Genomic DNA, 17,304 nt, shown 5'->3' with positions numbered 1-17,304 from the left:
TCCAGGTGCGTCCCTTCTTTTGTCCAAATCCAGTGCCAGAGGATTGAACAGCTGATGAGTGGGGTCTGGGATGAAGACGGTTCTGCTAAAATGAGGGAAACAATGCTGGAAGAGAAATGAGCATCTTTTTAATGCTTGGAATAAAAGTGCTGGAGAAGGGCACTTTTTATTTGATATGGTGTCATTCTCCTTTTTTTTCTATGGATAATACTCTGCGGTGAGCAATCAGAGCAGAAATATGAAATGCAGGAGTCTTGCATTCCACAGTGGGATTAACTTCGCTTTTCTGCTCTCTTTCAGGACAGGAGCAACCACTGAACTCGTCCTATCTTTGGCACCAAGAGCTTTGGATGTTGGAGCAGCCAAAGCCAGCTTGGGCCCCCCTTGTCCTGCCCGTGGTGTGGATGAGTGACAGGCTCCTCTTCTCCTCTGTGCTGGGATGAACTGCCTAGGGAATGCTATTTCTGACAGCCCGGTCCTAGCCATGGCTGCTGGAAAAAGGCACAGGTGAAGAGGCAACCTGCCAGAGTTCCTTGGGGATGATGGAATTGTGGTGTTTGGCTGTGCCCGGAGGGGCAGGTTGGGCATTATTTGTGTGTCTGAGGACTGGTTTGGGTGTTGGGGAGCCCAGGGAGCTGAGCTCTCAGTGCATTCCCAGCTCTCCCAGGGGTGGGAGCTGGTGCAGGGCTGGGTGACAGCCTCTGGTTGGGCTCGGGGCAGGCACTGGCCCCGGCACAGACACGGGGTGGTTTGGGGACGCTTGGGGAGCAATGGGAGGAAAATGAGGGATGGTGCTGGGCAGAGCGATCAGCCTGTGCTCGTGTCAGTGCAGCTGTGCAGGGCACTGGGATCTGGGTAAAACTCCAGCTCTCCTGGTGTTCAGGAATGCAAGGTCTGAGGGACTGGATTTACCTGGGGCTTTCCAGGCCAGCAGGAACAAGAGGAAATGTGGTGCCAGGGCTGCGTCCCATTAGGTTGCATTTCCCTCTTTCCCATTTCCATTTCCTCCTCCGTGCAGGTGTCCCCTACAGCCCATGAGCACGGGGCCGGTGACAACTCCCTGTCTGTAGAGGGATTCCTTATGGAACAAGGGCATATGATACCCCTGGAAAGATTGGACAACCCAGGGTTGCTGAGGAAAAGCCCCTGAACAGGCCCCTGACTGCAGGCAGCCCTGAGAGTCCTTGGCAAGGTATACAGCTGCCCACTTCCCCCTCTGATTAGAGGCCATCTAGAGGGACTGGGCGTGAATCTTTGCAAAAGTAGATATAAGTTGGCATAGTTGAACAATAAGGGGAGAAGGATGCTTAATCGTATCGGGGTACGTGTCGTTTATGCGGCCAGCCCTCCGGACTCGGTCCCTAACACCTGTCCTCCTCCTGTCCCCCCGTGCCCCTTTTGTTGGACAAGTCTCAAATGGCAGCGCACATTCCCAAAGACTGTCTGCTTCCTTAAATCCACGGACCAGCTAGTGTTGTCACTCAACAGCTGAAATGAGCTTTCAGAGCCTAGAAACTAGCAGGAGTGACAAACAAAGGGATTTGAATCTGGAAATAGGTGAGTTCCACCCACCTGCTGCTGCTGATGCAGAGACTGGGGCTCAGGGTGTCTGCGCAGCCCTTCCCTTTGGCACTGATCCTGCACTAGAATGTTGTGTTGTTGCCAAACCGGGCCTCAAACCAGGAGAAGGTAAGGCCTGACCGTTTGCCCCTGAACCTGGCACACCCACAGTGTGTTATCTGGAGAGTGTGCCTCAGCTGGTGTCACTTGAGTTTCACCAGAGTTGCAAGTTGGCTCCTGCTCTGGGCAATTCTGAGCGACCATCGCATCAGTTCTGCACTAAACACCGTTTAGCCAGACCCAGAGATTTGGCCACACAGTGACTTCTGAACAGAAAATCCAAATGCAGGAAAAGTGCTTGGACCATGGACGGGCCTGGGTCTTTGTGGGTCACTGTCAATCCTGGCCCTTACAGTCTCTCCTCATCTTTCTTGTAGGTTCCCTTCAGGCACAGGAGCCCTTGCTCACTGGTGTTTTTGACTATTCTCTGTCAAGGAAATGAGTTGAATTTCCTTGTCAAATCTAGTAGGCTTTTATACTCGGGCTTCTCTGCTGTGGGATTCATACTCAGAGACTGGTGTTTGTGTCTGGACACTTCCAGAAGGTGGATGTTATCCCTGGATGTATAAAGAAAACGCCTATCCATCATCTCTTAGGCAATGAGACTGTGCAGGTGACTGGCATGGCAGCCTTTCCACCAGTTCACCGGTTGAGCTGGTGCCAAGGTGAGCCCAGTCTCTAAATTTCCCTTGCATGCCTCAAGGCGTGCATCGTAAGATTCGTGCTTGTTGGAAGGACAGGATTGAGCCGGTCTCCCGTGCAGTGAGTGTCAGGCGACGTTCTCTTTGCTGCACATTGGTGACTCCAGGGGGTTCTGGAGTAATACAGACATGCTGGCTAGAGAAGGCACAAAAGAGTGCTTTCCTTTCAAACACGGGAACTGGTGAAAAAGTGTGGTTTGTCTCTCACTGCCTGCGTTCCCTTCAACCCAGGGAGGCCGTATGGAGCCGATGACTTCCTGCCTGTGTTGACACGTGTGCTAGCCCAGTGTGATGAGCTGGAGACTGAAATCGAATACATGACAGAGCTGCTGGATCCATCCTTGCTGTGTAGAGAAGGTAATGGATTTTTTTATTTTTACTAGAACTGCCTGAAGGACCAGCGAGGGGACGTTCTTCCTCACAGCACAGTTGCTGTTCCCCTTGTTTGAATAAGAATGCTGTTAAGGGGAGACCTAATGACAGGGATGTTGATAGTGTAGCAGGAGAATGTCCTCATCATTTGCACTGCTGGGTAGCTCGCAGAGCACAGGCCCAGCGGCCTAAAAATGTGCTGCTGTGCATTGCTTTAGGAGCAAATAGGTTGTAGTAGTTCTGATGTTACACCCTTCTTACAGATAACAGAAGTTTCCCAAGAACTCTCCTGGAACAGGGGAAGAAGAGAAAGCACACAGACTTTCAACGCAATACTCTAAAACCAGCAAGAGATTTAGTCTTGTCTATCAAATGTCAAAAATCACACCCATAATTATGGAATGCTAATGATATAATAATTATGCATAATTGTAATTACAGTTTAAAAGATACTTCAAAAAACACCCCTGACAGTTTACCTGCAATTGGCATCAAATATCTATTATCCATAGGAAGGAAAGCCTGGTGCCCCAGTGTATCAGGTACAGAGGATGAGCTGTCCAGGGAATGAGCAGCAAATGCTTTCTGCACCTGCCCTCACCCTGGGACCAGCAACAACCCCAGGTAATGCAGCGTTTGGTGCTCGAGGCATGAGCTCTGGCGTGCCCCAGGTCAGAGAGAGTCCAGCTGCGTTACTTCTGCCTGTTGCAGAAGCAACTTCGGGATCAGGAAGAGAGCTGCTTGTTGGGCAAGCTAGCTGGCTTCTCGGCAGAGGGAACACAGCAGGAGCCGACGGGCTCGGCTCACGTTAGCTCGGAGACAAAGGAAAAGAGAGGCTGTTCAGGTCTGGCTTCTAACAGGTTTAATGCGATGGGATGATGATGAGGTCGGTCGGAGGGAAGGGATCGGATCGCTCCTTGGACCCTTGTCCTCAGTTTTATAGGGAATTTGAAAACCCCGGTGAAAGGGGAAAACAAGCAATGAGTTACAAGCCAGGGGGAGGATACAATTCAACAAGAACCACTGGGGTAAACCGAGAGGCGGGAGGTATAACAGAACCAGTGAACGACCGAGTAACCGAGAATTTTCCCGATCCGGGGGAGGTGGCTTGGACCCGGGCACAGCCCAGGGGGTGCAGCTTAGGCTTCTGAGCCGCCCCCTGAATCTGACTCTTCGGGGGACTCGATCCAGGGGAGGGGCTGGGATTTATTGGCACGCTGCCCCAGCCCTGCAGTGGGCTGGGTCACCCCAACACCCGGGTGTGAGCTGTGACGGTGAGGAGAGGGCAGCTCCTGCCGGGGGCTGTTTTAGGATGGGTTTCCTCAGCTCCCTTTTGCGTGGCGCTGCTGGAGGAGAGGGGCTCGTGGTGGGCTCCTGGGGGGTCTCTCACAGAAGGACGGTGGGAGCATCTCCCAGCGTCTTGGGGGAGCACTTGGATGTGGAGCATTGCTTAAAGGAGGTGCCAAGGGACGAACCTTTGTGCCAGGCAGCAGCAGGTGAGCCACGGTGTGGATTTGCAAGGGGGGGGGTGGGTGTCTTTCTCCTTTTGCCTTTTGATTTCATCTTGCCACACCTTCCCCAAGTGCCCCCAGAAAAAAGAGGGGTTACGAGGACAGAAGGAGTTTAAATTGAGGGAAGAAGCCCCATTGTCCCTGCTTTTTAAGGGTTTTAATTGAGGTAAAAATTGCCCTTTTCCCATCATTTGAGAGATTTGAGGAAAGCCCCTCTCTTTCTGATATTTCAGGGGATTAAATTGAAGGGGAGAACCCCTTTATTTGCCATTGTATTTGCTTAAATTGAGGTAAACACCCCCCGTTGCCTCAGTTCCAGGGGTTAAATTGAAAGAAACTCCAGCTTTTCCAGCATTTGAAGGGTTTAGATGGGGGCGTGCCGCTGCATTTGAGGGCGCTTCTGGCTGTGCCCTGGCACCGAATGTCTTGCGTGGGAGCACTCCCGGCCCCTGGGGAATTTCTGAGGAGGAATGGCAATTTGGGGGCTGGGCTGCCGACAGGGACCGACGGAGCCGCGCCGGTCCGAGCCGTGCGGAGCCGAGGCGAGCGCAGGCGGGAGGCGAGGCACGGAGCCGCGCCGCTCCCGGCCGTCCCGCCCGCTCCGTGCCGTCCGTGCGCGGGGCTCGGGCGCCGCCGGGTGCCCCTCGGCCCGGTGCCTCGCTTTTGTCCGGTGAGGGAATGCTTAGACATTCAAGGTTGTTGGAGAAATCCAAACTGTGGCACCGAAGCAACAGCGGACGCGTTTCTCCAGAGAGCTGCGGCAGCGGTTCCATCTCTGGCCTCTGGTTGCAGACTCAGCGCTGCGCTCGCTGCTGTCAGACGGGGGCAGTGGAGGAGTGGTTTGTGAGGCTTCAGTGAGAAATTTTCTTAGTTTCAGTGCAAAGCTGAGCTCGCCCAGAGGAAAGGGTGTCGCTTTGTACAGTTTAGGACAGGGGGACTGGAAGACCAGTCACTAAGTCTTGAAATAACAGGATCTGTATCAGCACGCCTGCGTTTCGTGGTAATCACTTGTAACTGGTAGATGGTTCAGAGGTTCAAGACAGCTTATCTGCTGTGTTGAACGGCGTGTTTTGTTATCTTTTGATGTGTAGGATGGTGCTAGGTTTGGATGGCTTTATCTAAGTTTCAGCTGGCACTGGGAGCGCTGTATAGAAGTATTTTACACACCTTTTTGGTCAATGGTTAGTCTTTTCTTTGTGCTGCAAAAATAAGGTTTCTAGTATGGCTTAACTTATAATGCAATCATTTACCAAATTGATGTCGGTGCTGTGGATTACTTTTTATCTTTCTGATTTTTGTCAGCGAATCCATTTTGTTGTTACAATAGGCTTGTAAGGTCTGGGGTTTTTGTGTCAGGTAGAACTGGACTTGTATGGATCAGAATCGAGACAACCATTGAAGCTTTTTCTTGCTGAAACTTCTCTTTTTCATTCACTTGCCACTCTAACACTTTCAGCGATACAATCATCATGTGGCACCAGCCCAGATAACCATACAAAATTAGTCATACAGTGTTTGTCTTTCTTTTTACTACCAGTGCTTGTAATTCTTCGGCTGGTACACTTCCTAGTCTTTCTTTTATCACTTGTGCTCTTGTTTCAACATTTCGAGCTATTGCCCTGTATTTCTATAACTGCAGGAGTATTCATTATAACCAATTTTGCTGTAGGGTGCGATATCACTGGGGTTGGCTTTGCCTTTGGTATTTAAATTTCGTCTTTGCGAGCAGGCAGAGCTTGGGGGGTTGAGGGACAAAGGGAACTGGTTTAATCTCTCCCTCAGGCAGGAGGAGTTTCTGTGGTCTATCTCTTTCTTTAGCAGTGTTAATGTGTATCTCCTGAAGTGGTTCTCTTGATTGCCACACGTACACACAGAGGTAATTCACATATAGGAACAGAGTTTTCAAAAGGGAAGTTAAAGCATCTGAGCGAACTCTGTGGCTATCGCAGGAAAATCCAGGAACATTTCTTTTTGGTGGGGAGTAGGTAGAGCATCTGCTTTTGTAGTTACAGTTTGATTCACTGGTTATCAGTTTTCAGGAGTTTCACCTTCGAGAGGGATTTTGGTGTTTTGCTGAAGGCAGCCACTCCTACAAACTGCCCTTTATTTATGTGTAAATGCATTTGGGACGGTTGTAGCGACAGGGTTTTGTGTTAGGATTCGGTTTTGAGAATCAATTTTTAAACACTGGCTTCTGCTTGCCTCTTTGATTAGTCAAACAGAAGAGTTGTAAGTAGAATGCGTTCTAAATATAGTGCTTCTTAATGATATCTCAACAGATTTTAGCCGTGTAAGAGATAACACTTTTTATTAGAGTTAGTTTCACCAATTCTAATTTTATTTTTCTAAAACTTCAGTTTAGTTTTTGGCTTTTGTAGGAGTACAAGGGGCAATCAGAAGCTGTTGAAATGCAGGAATGTGGGGAAGCTGGCTCATGGGTCATCTAGCCCTTAGGATGTGTGGCCTTTGCTTGCTGTAAAGGAGTGTTAGGTTGATGGGTTGGTTGATTTTAGTTTTTTTGTGAGGTGTTTGAATTGCTGCTTTCCCCCCCTACCACTCGGAAAGCAGGTTTTGGCACTTGGAAACTCAAAATAGTTGTTACCTGTTTGTATTTCATATTTATGTAATCACAAAAAGCAAGGAAAGAGTCAATGTGACTGGTTCCCACTATTGCAATGTGAAGGTTTTTGAAAGGCTGGTGTATTTATGTTCTATTTCTCCACTCCAAGCTTGGCTTTTTCCCTCCTTTTCCAGTGTCTGCTGCATTGGGTGTCCCAAGGAAGGCTGGATTCCTCAGCAGCAGTCTTAGGAATTGGTGCTAATTCTGCTTTTTCTGAAGGTGTATCCAAGTATGCTACCAAAATGGCTGTTTTCTCCGCTGAAAAGCTTTCCCTCTATGACATCAGTGCATGCACGTGTTTTAATCATGTAGCCAGATGTGCTAAGAATTGTACTTTCAACGCAAACACCTGCAGTAGGTTTCTGTTTGGTTTGTGTCTGTGAGAGGTGGGATTTGTGCTGGAGAGGTGCTCTTGAGTACAAAGGACGGAGTAAATCCGCTCCCTGGATGTGCAGTGAAGGACTGACTTGCAGGGAAGGGGAGCATTTATAAACCGCATCAATATTTCCCTGAAATTCTGGGTACTTGGAGTTGGCTTGGGCCTGTCAGGGTGAGCCATAAGCAACCCGAGCAAGCCCCTGAACCCTCAATGGATGTTTGAAACACTTCCACAGAAAGCCAAAGCAGTAACGATTCCAGAGGAGAAGTTATAGGTGATTGCTTATGATCGGTGGGGAATTTCCTTGGGAATTACTAACCTTGGACATACAGCATTTTGGAGGTGGAATTTCAGTTTCAGCCACAGGCACCTGGATGAGAAGGAGAGTTCTTTGCCAGAGGAAGGGGAGTGTTCTTTTGCTAGTTAGTGCTATTAGTGAAGTGATCAGAACAAAAGAATGACTTCTTTTGGGATAGGCTTATTTATTATATGGATGATAAGCAAGTAAGAAGAATGAACTACATGGATAAGAAGCAGTAACAGAAATCAAGGTAGAAAGGCAATGCATCAAATCATTATTATGTGTTACAGTAGCGATTAGGAAGGGATACAAGAGCAGTTACCCTAAAACGTTCCTGTCATCCTGGTCTGAACTTCAGCTGGGGAGTCCCATTGCAGAGAAAGAGCAGAGAACCCCTCCTGGTAACCCTTATGGGAATGATCCAGACTTGCTCCAAGTTGGTCTCACTTTGATATTGTTTCTTGTACAAGGGTATGTGATCACATGTTTTGCTTTTCTTTTTTGTGACCTGGGGCTCTGTCACACCCGTCCACTGGCCAGGAGTCCAGGTACATTGAGCGCGCAGCTCCTGTTTTCCTAAAATTGCAAATCTGGGTTTGAAAAGACATATGTCTTTGGAAGTTAACATAGGGTTCAACTTGAGTTGATGTAGTGATTGACTTAGGTTCAGCTTAAAAAAGGCCCTACCGACATTTCATTGTATCTAATCCCTGCTTTCCCCTGCGTTTTAGTTCTTGCCTCTCTGTTTCACAGGTCTGTACATCGTAGAACACTTACCTATGTGCTGTCTGGGTTTGAGCTGCCCTGCCCCGGCACGTAGGGTCACGGTTAAGTAGAAGAGTTATAAAACTTAGTGGTTCATCTCTTTTCTATGGGTTTTTGGGTAGAAGACTTATGGGCCCGGTGTGGGAATAACTCCTAGCCCTCGGCGGCTCGTTGGCTGCCTCACGTTGTCTCGCAGGTCCCCGAGGCCGCCTCGGATCTCTGCGGTCACCGACGCTACCGATTTTCCCAGAGCGCCCCGTTCGGCGTCGAGGAGCGGCATCCAGAAGCTGCGTCGAAGCATCTTCATGGCTGGAATGTTTTGAGTCAGGGCTGCAGTCAGGGTGTAAGCTGAAGGCTGTGTGACTGTGTGTGTGTGTGACTGTCTGTGTCTGTCTGCCTGCGAGAAGAGTGCGTGTGTGGAATGCTTCTAACCTTGTGGGTGTGAGTTTTGCCTTTCAGGCTTTTCAGCTACTTTTTAAACTTAGAGTAAAAACCACCCAGCTCTGCTGTCTGGGGTTTTTTTCCCTCCCAGCTGGTTTTTTTATCTGGGCCCCGGCCGCTCTGTGAGGTGACGTTCATCGCCAGGGGTTGGGTGCTGACCGTGCCGGGGCTGGGCATTTGTCAGGCGCGATGATTTTGGGGCTCCCGGGAACCGCCTTCCCATGGGGTGCTCTCGAGACGAGAGCGAGGGTGGGTTTGTGTGGAAGCTGAAGGAGGCGGGTGGTGGATGAGTGTTTTGTTCTCTGTCTGCTGCTGTTGTTTTGGGTTTCCTGGACCAATAAGATGTCATACATTTTCCAGAAAGAGAACAATTGTTAGGTTGTACTGCGATGGGGTTGGCTTGTGTTGCTCTGGATTCGTGTTTGCCGCTGCACTTGCACGTATTGCTCTGGATGTCACTTGGACTTTGACCAGTGTGCAGATGGATTGGATTTGTACTTGTGCTTGTGCACATTGTTGTTTCCACTTGCTTTGCTGAAGTGTAACTAAAAAACCCTCATTCAATAAAGTTGAAGAAACCCTAATAAACCCCCCTCCCCCCTTTGGTTGCTCTCTTCCTTTGGTGTGCTTTAGTAAGTTTTTTGCCGTATTTCTTGCTTTGCTGCTCTGCTTTGCTTTACTTTTTAGTCTATTCCTCACTTGACTTTTTCCAACTCTTTCTCTTTTTCTCACTGTTTAACTCTTTCTGGATGTCTCTGTCACTCTAGTTCTCAGTTGCTCTTTTTCTCTTCAACACTACTTCTCTTTTAAACTCCATTTCTTTTTCTCTCAAACCCGATTCTTCTCTTTCTCTATTCCTTTTTCTCTCTATTTTTCTTTCTTTCTTTCTTTCTCTCTGACTTGCTTTCTGCCTTGCTTTCTTTCTGCCTTTCCCTTTCTCTGACTTTCTCTCTTTCTCTGACTTTGACTTTCGAACTACCTTTCTCACCTTCCCTCCTTTGTTCATTTTTACCTTTCTACCTTAGTTTGTTTCTGTAGCAGCTTGGAAAAAAACAGAGACCATTCTTTCTTCAGGCACACTCTGCCCCAGGCTTTGTGTTGCTATTTTGGGCAAGTTTGAAGAGAGTTTTGGGAATGGGCACAGGGCAAGACCAAACAGATCCATGCCCACACACTTGTCAGGGCAGACTTTCTGCCCCTTTTAGGCCACTGACTCAAACATGAAAGCTCCCAGCTTTCTGGGAGGTGAAGGAAAAGCATTCCCACCTGCTGCTTCTAGCTGGAGTCATGGCCTGGTCTGCATCTTTCCCAAGAGAGCAGAAGGCCCTTCTCGAAGTGAAGATCAATGGAACAAGTTGCTCTTCTCCACAGGGCTCTCCTTAAGGCTGGAATGGCTGCTGCCAGCCTCTGCACTTTCTGCCTCTCCAACTTTCTACCTTTGTTCATTTCTACCTTTTTGACTTTCTACCTTTGTTTGTTTCTAACTTGCTAGATTTGTCCCTTTCTGCCTCTGTTTGCTTCTAACTTTGAAACTTTCTACCTTTGTTTTTCTCCCCATTTTTACCTTTCTGCCTTTGTTGGTTTCTAACACTCTACATTTCTAACTTTGTGCCTTTCTAAATGTATTTTTTGCTTTCTAACTTTTACCTTTCTAACCTTGTTTCTAACCTTCTTAGAGTGGAGGCTCCTCTGGCCTCAGGCCCAGAGGGAAGCCAAAGCCTTAGGTTTGAATTGAAACCTTTGGACAAGCTGGCATCCGTGAAGCCACAGCAAAGTGCAATAGAACTACGGATTTTTAACTTTTAGTAGAAATAGATGCCAAGTGCCTTAGTCATGAAAAAGCTGTAGCAGAGATCTTCAGCACAGCTCTTGCTGCAGCAGTGTTACCTTTTCACAGAATTCTTTACTTTAGACAAAATCTAGATTGAATGGCACTGTTGCCATTTTTTAGATGGAGTGTTCACATAAACACTAAGAGCTGATAGAAACTGTAGATGCAAATCTGTGTAACACAGATGTAACACTTGTGTGAGGCTTACGACTGTTAGAATTAGACCAGGGTGGGTTAAGAAAAAGAAAACTAGAATCGTGTGTGAATCTTACTGGTCAATTAACAAATATAATCCACACTTCTGTAAGCAAAAAATATAGTGTATGGAGCATATAGAAGCAGCTGGTTTTGCCTGCTGCTGCTGCTTGGCTTTATCATGTAACCCCATTCAAAGTCTGCCTTCAAGACAGCTGTGAGACTGTGAAATCAAGAACTTAGCAGAACAGCAGCCTCCTCTGCTCTTTCACCCTGGTCTGAGAAGGAAGGGTACCCTGTCAAAAGCTCAACACTCGCCTTTCTGACTTTGTCTCTAAATGTCTACCTAACTTTGTTTCTAATTTTTTTTTTGTTTCTAACTTTGTTTTTAACTTTCAACCTTTCTACCTTTAGAAATTTGTTCGTTTCTTGTATTGTACCTCTTTGTTTGTTTCTAAATTTCTGCCGTTGTAACTTCTACTGTTTAAATTTCATTTGTTTTTAACTTTTTACCATTCCTCCCAGGGAGGGATGTGTGCAGAATACCAAAACCTGCTAAGGTCTTCATTTTGACATCTATAGACAAAGGCGATGGATTTAGATGTAGATTCATTTTGAAATAAGCCAGCCCTCTCGGTCTACTCTGTTGCATATAGGAATATAAGAAGCTGGGACTAGAGATGAGCAAGTTTTGAGCATAACGAGGCGGCGTTTTTCTGTAGGAAGGGAAGAAGCGAGTGCCTGGCGCCAGGAGCCGAGAGGCTCGGGCTGCAGGAGCTGCAGAGCGCCCTGAGCCGGCTTTTGCCTCTGCTCTGTCCGTGCCCCGCAGCGCGGCCCGGCCCCGGGCTGAGCTGGGCGGCGCTGCTGCCGCCTGGTGGCGAGAGCGCGGCACTGCCGGCCCCGGCACGGCGCCCCGGCGCTGCTGCCGCCCGGGGCCGGGGGAGCCGAGAGGGCGGCGGCCTCGGTGGCTGCCGAGCGTGGCAAGGGCAAGGAGCGAGCGGGGCCGCGTCTGGCAGCGGAGGGGAGGGGCGAAGGACGGTTCGGAGCGCCAAGGGACACGGGCGTGCATGAGCGGGGCCAGAGCGCTGCAAAGGAGCGGGCGCCGTGCGGGGCGGTGACCGCGACGAATGACAGCGCGGGGGGCGGCCCGGCGGGGCCGGTTTTGCCGGGCAGCAGAGGCGCGGTCGCAGCGCGAGCCGGGGCGGGGAGCACCGGGCGAGCACGGTCGGAATAGAGCCGGCCGCGTGCCGCTCTCAAGGGGGCGGCTCGGAAAGGAAGGCGCAGTTCGGCACTTTCGGGACGGCGTAAGTGGCGTTTTTATTCGAACCTGCCAGGACCTTGCAGAGGGTGGGTGACACTTCCGCCACACTCAAGATGGCGGACGCACTAGGCCCCTAGGAGAGGTGTCCCTGCCGATGCCTGCCGCCGGTCGCGGGACCGTCGCCCGCCTCCGGCGCCGGTGACCCCACCACCCGTGTCCTCGCACCGGGGACCACGGCGGAAAATCGCGCGGAAAGCGCGGGGCCGGCGTCGGAATCCGGGCCGGATTCAGGCAGCTGAATAGACAGAAGCCCTTGTGAGGGGCGGGGGCCTTGTGCGTACCACACTAAAGATGGCGGCTCGACCGGAAGTGGCTTCTGCCAGCACCCAAGATGGCGGCGAAACCGGAAGTTAGGTCATCGCCACACTAAAGATGGCGGTCGTTTACGCTGTTTTCTGACCTTCTCAAGATGGCGGCAGGGAAGGCCCCCTCTAGCTGCGTCTATTCGGCTGCCTGAACGCGACGCCGACACCAACGCCAGCCCAGCGCTTGCACGCAATTTTCTGAGGCGTTTCCCGCTATGCGGACACCGACTGTGGGGTCAGTGGCGCCTGGGGTAGGCAGGAGCATTCAGGCAGCCGAATAGACGGAGCGGGGTCCTCCACCGCCGCCATCTTGAGAAGGTCGCATCGCCACATTGGTGTGGTCCCGGTAATTTCCGCCCTTCTTCGCCCGACGCGGCAATGGCGGGGAGTCCGGGGAGCAGCGCTGCCGGGCCGGGGGCACCGGGGCGGGTGCTGCGGGCTCGGAGGTGAGCGGGGAACGGGGACAGTCCCGAGCGGACGGTGGGGGCCGCGGGGGATCGGTATTCCGGCCCAGGGATGGGTGTCCCGGGACAGGGGTGGGGGTCCCGGCCCAGGGATGGGTTGCTGGACTAACTAATAAGATTATATAACGATCGTACAAGGAGAACTATGTAAAAAATCCTCCCTTGTTACCCTTCTCCCAGCCCCGCTGTGTTTTCAGGATCCTAGGAGCAGAGTTTGGGTCTGGACAAGGCTCTCGGGCACAGGGTGGGATTCTTGGGGTGCAGGACCAGGATTTGGACTCGATGCTCCCTGCGGGTCCCTTCCAGCCCAGGGAATGCTGCGATCCTGTGCCTCTGGGGGTGAAATAAAGGGGATCCGTGGGGTTTTTGCCCGCTGTGTTCACGGCCCCGCCGGCTCCGGGCGGGTTAAAGGCGCAGCTGCCCCGAGACAGCGGGACCGGCCGGGGCTGCTCGCTCCCGGTGCTGCCGCCTTGTGGGGAGAGCCCGGCACTGCAGCCCGGAACGGCGCTGGACACGGGATCGGCGTGGAACAGCAGCCCAGGGAATGCTGAGGCGTCCCAGGGAATGATGAGGTGTCCCAGGGAAGGCTGAGGCGTCCCAGGGAATGCTGAGGCGTCCCCTGCCCGGGGCAATCGGCAGCAAATCCCTGATGTTGAGCGGAAAAAGGAAAGTTCTGGGTTAGTGGGAGGAGTTTTCTGGAATGGAGTTGGGACAGGTGCTGATCCACGCAAGGAATCACGGGGTGGTTTGGCTTGGAAGAGCCACCAAGATCATTTACGCTCTGTTTGTTGTCCGATTCCGCAGCAAAGAACATCCAGAACTGGCACCTCACCCTCACGGACAGCAGGAATGTCTTGCATAGCTCTTGGAATGGGAAGGGCCGTTGGGAGCTCTGGCAGGAGCAGGTAAGAACAGAAATGGGATCATTCCGGCTGCTGCTGGAGGTGGTTTTCTGCTTTCAGGCTGTTCTTCTGACTGATCCTTTCACAGCACTGTTCTAGGGCACATTTGAGGGTCATTCCAGGAATTTCAAACCAGATGAAAACTGGTGGGGAAAAAATGTGAACCTGATCCATTTCTGGTAATTCCAAGCTTCTCCCACAACACTGTTCCAGGGGAAAGCTGAGGAAAGGGTGAAGATGCAGAGGAGCAAGTGCTGTAAACCCCCCTGGCACTCTGACAGAGCAGACCTTGCCGTACTCCCAGCAGATCTCTTGGAGAAAGTGTGGGATGGCAAGGTTTTCCAGGAAAGCAAAAGGAGGGCAGAGATGAGGGAATAGGCTTCCAGTTATTCCTTTAGCTGAAAGCCTGGGGGAATTGAGAGGGGCCACAAGAACTGTTTGTGTAGGAAAATGGGAGTTTGGGGGCTGAATCGGAGTTTCTCTCTGGGGCATTTTTGAGGGAAAAGCTGAGGTGCTGTTTAAGGGAGGGAATGCACATTTTTGGGGTGGAAAAGGTTTAATCAATATTGTAGAGGAAGTAAAATGTTGGGGGTAAAAGTGGATGCAATCTGGAGGGGACAGAATGAATATTTTGAAGGCAAAATGGGGAACTCAGTAGTGGACAGAGGGGGAACATTTTGGAGGCAACACTTGACAAACTCTCTGGGGTGGAGAACGAAGACATTGAGGGAAAAATGAGGTGGTGAGCAGTGGGCACGTAGGGAAGGTTGTGGGGGTAAATCTTGAGAAAAGCCCCGTGGTATTCAAGAAATTCTTGAAATCCTCTTGGACAGAGGAATTCAGCAGTGGAAAAGCAGGGGAATTTTGCGGGGGTAAAACTTTAAAAGATCTAAGAGTTGAGAGTGAGTGTTTTTAGGTGAAAAGGATGTCTTGGTGAAGTTGGGCATCTGGATTGCGGCATTTATGGATCAGAGGGTGTGTTTCCAGAAAGTAGAAGATAAAGAAGACTCCCAAAGCCTCGGTAGCTGTGTTAAGAAATCCCTGCCAGGGAAGAAAGGTACCTAAACCTCCTAGAAGTAGGGACTAATTAGCATGGGAAGGGAAAAACCCAGCCCAGTGGGAGAGAGCAGGCCGGGTAAGGGAAGAGAAGGATGCCCTTAAGAAGAAGCAGGGAAGGGGAATTTCTCGGTTTGCTCAAATGTATCAAAAAGTTTGGAATCTGGGTCTGTGTGGAGGCCGGGATTTTCTCGGCCACATCCAGAGCCCAGCACTAGGAGTAAAGTAATTCCAGGCTTTACAACGCCAAAAATGCAGTACCAGAGAGTTCTGTTGTCCCGAGGACTTGGGGGATATTTGGCAAAAATTTCTGGGGGCCCAGGCTGGACCGAGCTTTTCACACTCCCCGGATTCACGGGATCGGGGATTCCAGCGTGCCCTGCACGGGTTTTTCAGGGAAGTCCCAAATCCGTGTGAGCACGAAGCAGAATCCCCTGGGAGCTGAAGGCAACGGGATATTTCTTGGGAATTTTGAAGGATTAGGTGAGTCCTCAGTGTTAGGTTGGAATGAACGCAAATTGTCCGGGAGTTGCTGGTTTAGGGATGGCCAGGTCTGGATTTGGATTTGTGGGCACCGAGCGTTCCTTGTGTCAGCTTTAGGTCTGGGTTGGTGGGAATTGTCGGAGAAAAGAGAAGGGAATTGCAATGCAGAGCTCCATTCCTGGACAAAGGATCAGGATGGGAGAGGAAAGGCTGTGGAGCTGCTGGGAGCTCCTGGAGACCAAAAGGATCTGAGGTCCGGAGGCAAAAGCTGTGGAACAAAGGCTGAAAAGGGTGCGGGGTGGGGCGGGAGGGGGAGGAGGGCACCGCGGGGGGTGGGGGGAAAGAGGGAAAGGATTCCTGCTCCTGGAATCCAGCAGGGACCAGGAGAGGATCATTTTCCATCCACTGCTCTCAGTGGAATCCTAATAAGGAAGGTCGAAGGAAAGTGATTCATTTGTTTGTTCTTAGGTTTGGAATGAAAGGTGCTCTTCCAGAGGAGAATATTCACCTGTTAAAATTCTGTTGGATCCAGGAAAAGAGGGAGGACCAGCTGGGGAATGAACAGGTGGATTTTTGGTGGATACAGACAAAGGCATGGGCAGGGGCACTTAGGTAAAATACACTTCATGGGCAGCACCAGGAAAAGCCTCAACTGCCCTTTTTTTCCAAGCTCTGACATTCCAGAGGAGTAAGCAGCGGTCAGCACATGGCTCTCTAGAATTCCTTGGATGGCCAGTGCTTTGTTGGGAAGAGGTGACATTTGGAAAGGAACAAATCCGGGGATATAATTCCTGATAGTGAGGCCCTGGTTTTGATATCCTTCCAGCACCCGAACGCAACAGAGGGAATCCTGGAGGAGGAGGAGGTGGAAAACGCTGTCGCTCCGTTGGTGGAATTCCTGGGAAATGGAAAGCAGCAGAAGCAGCAAGAGCAGAGTTGGAAGCAGGCTCCAGCCGGGTAAGGCAGACACCAAATCCTTTGGAATTAGAACTGGGCAGGGGTGGGAAGAATTAATTCTTCAATTTGTAGCCCATGGATTCCTGAGCAGGATCCTGGCAGGGAAGACTGCAGGGATCGGCCTGGGGACTGTTCCCGGCTGGGGGCAGCGAGGCTTGGAATTGGCTGGAGGGAAGAAAGGGGGATCCTTTGAGCACAAGGATCAGCTGTGAAATGTGGAGATGGCATCAGACAATTCCTTGGGAGGGTTCGGTTCCTGGGCCAAATGGATCTCCTGCCTGTGAAGGAGCTCAGAGATCTGGGAAGAGCCCAACCAGCGCAGGGAATGCACTGGCAGATAAAACTGCTGGGGAACGGTGGGGAAAAGCATCCGAACAAGGGGCCTCGTTTTGTACAGGAATGGTACAAAAAATTGTCCGAAAGAGCAGGAATCCCATGGGATTTACATATTCCTTGGAGACCACATTCCAGTGGGAAGTCTGAGAGACGGTAACAAAACCTAAAAACGCAATTGAGCCCAATCTGCCCAAAGCCTCCAATGGCCACATTCCCTGGGATTGCTGAGGAATTCAGCCGAGCTCCAAGCAGAAGGTGAGCCCCTATGGAATCCTTTCTGGGAGACCCTATCCAGCTGGGACTCTTCCTGGAGAAGGCCATGGGATAAGGGTTATCCCAGGTCCAGAGAATATGTAATTTTCTGGGGAAAAACACTTGGATCACTGCATCACTTATTGTTTTAGGCTCACCAGTCACCCGGGCTATCCAAGTCCGTCCTCCCCAGCGGGGAGAGCGGGAGCATGTCCGGACATGGAGAATTTCTGGGAGAGCCCGGGAGAAGGAAGAAGGCTCCAGCTTCACAGATCTGTGTCATAACCCATCCTGTCGGCCGCTCCTGTTTAAACCTGGTGGATTGGGCCTCTTGGATTCAACCTGAGCAGCGCTAATTGCTGGGAATGAAGCAGCCTTTGGTACTTCTTTTCCACAAAACCTCTCCATCCTGCCCTTCAATCCTGTTGCAAACAGGGGAAAAACCTAAAACTCCGTTTTTCCCCCCCTCTCCCCTTCACTTTGCCTCCTCTT

The 17,304-nt window shown here is 50.7% G+C and overlaps 1 long non-coding RNA gene across 1 annotated transcript; it reads left to right on the top strand.

Annotated features, from left to right (window-relative positions):
* Positions 1-968: 968 nt before the first annotated feature.
* On the top strand, positions 969-8,702 carry LOC138110994 (uncharacterized). Its single transcript, XR_011151208.1, has 3 exons — positions 969-1,192; positions 2,553-2,678; positions 8,466-8,702. It is a non-coding gene; the product is annotated as an uncharacterized lncRNA (long non-coding RNA).
* Positions 8,703-17,304: the final 8,602 nt, after the last annotated feature.

This window comes from Aphelocoma coerulescens, chromosome 5, assembly GCF_041296385.1.
Source record: "Aphelocoma coerulescens isolate FSJ_1873_10779 chromosome 5, UR_Acoe_1.0, whole genome shotgun sequence".
In the NCBI taxonomy this organism is placed as follows: Eukaryota; Metazoa; Chordata; class Aves; order Passeriformes; family Corvidae; genus Aphelocoma; species Aphelocoma coerulescens.
This window is presented reverse-complemented; position numbering and strand designations above follow the sequence as displayed.